This window comes from Monopterus albus, unplaced genomic scaffold (assembly GCF_001952655.1).
Source record: "Monopterus albus unplaced genomic scaffold, M_albus_1.0 scaffold286.1, whole genome shotgun sequence".
Lineage (NCBI taxonomy): Eukaryota > Metazoa > Chordata > Actinopteri > Synbranchiformes > Synbranchidae > Monopterus > Monopterus albus.
Genome location: NW_018128166.1, coordinates 278,239 through 279,462, shown reverse-complemented (window position 1 = coordinate 279,462; position 1,224 = coordinate 278,239). Strand labels below are relative to the sequence as shown.

General features: G+C 32.4%; 1 long non-coding RNA gene across 1 annotated transcript; it reads left to right on the top strand.

The window, feature by feature from the left end:
• Nucleotides 1–479: 479 nt before the first annotated feature.
• Nucleotides 480–1,224, top strand: LOC109973246 (uncharacterized). Its single transcript, XR_002276794.1, has 2 exons — nucleotides 480–848; nucleotides 979–1,224. It is a non-coding gene; the product is annotated as an uncharacterized LOC109973246 (long non-coding RNA).

The window sequence follows — 1,224 nt, the reverse complement described above, 5'->3', positions numbered from 1 at the left end:
ATGACTTTAAATTTATTGAAGTGAAATGACACGAAGACCGAGGTTATAGTGTTTGGCCCAAATAACTCTGGTGATTTTCCCACAGTTCATTTAGGTTCCTTGGAGCGGTATGTGCAGTTGACTGTTACAAACCTTGGTGTTAAAATAGATTCTGATCTTAGAATGGAATATCAAGTGAATGTCCTTAAAGAGCTGAACATTTTGATAGCTGAAATACAAGTTTCCCATTCATTTGAATGGGGACAAGATTTTCAAAATAAAGCTAAATATTTCAAAATGTATGAAGTTTAGAAAACTTCTGAAGAGATGCATGAATATCCCTGAGGAGCTAAACATTTTGATAGCTGAAATTATGCTGAAGTTGAATTTTCCCATTCATTTAAGTAACCAAAATTGTTTATGGTATGGTGTTTAAGATTGGTGAAGTGTTTTATTTTTGTCTAAAATGTTTAATATATAGTCTATATTATATGCAGTATATAATATATAATCTATATTATATACTGTATGTTTTTGTGATCTGTTGTGTGTTATGCAAAAGTTTTGCTACTAACTACTGTTTCCATATTGTAGAATTTATCAACATGAATGATAGATTACACCACCACTAATGTAGGGTTGCCTCTTAAAAGTCTCAGAGTTTATCAATAGATAAGGCTCTAGGTCATCTTCCATTTTGTCAGTCAAATTGTTTCTTTTGTGTTTGGGCATTTAGGCCTATACAAAGAATATTGTAGGTTGACAACGTCCTAAAAAAAGCACTGTGGTGTGTTGTATAGTACAAAATAATTGAATTTTTCTTTATTTCCTCCAGACCCCATCCACTTAAGGACTCTGGGTATCCACTGGTAAGGAGTCTACACTTTTCACTTCTCTCTCCACACTTTATTAGTTAAAATGCCAGCATAAATGTATATTCAAATGTGTATAACCATTTGCCTGTTCTAAGTGTTGTGTTCATTGTAATGTTTTCTTCAGAGCTAAGAGATGAACAGTGTAAGTTGGTTTAATATTTGGTCAAGAGTTTGACATTGTAGGCACACAGAATAAGTCTTCCTCAGATATCAAATATCTGACTTGTGTGATTTGAGGGGATTTACTCCAAAAATGCCTAAATATTTAATACAATTAACCTCTATTGATACTCTTTAGATCAAAAATCAACTTTTTCTCCTGATGAAGAGAGTGAAGAAGACGAAAGAACAATTAAGCCAAAAAAAAAAA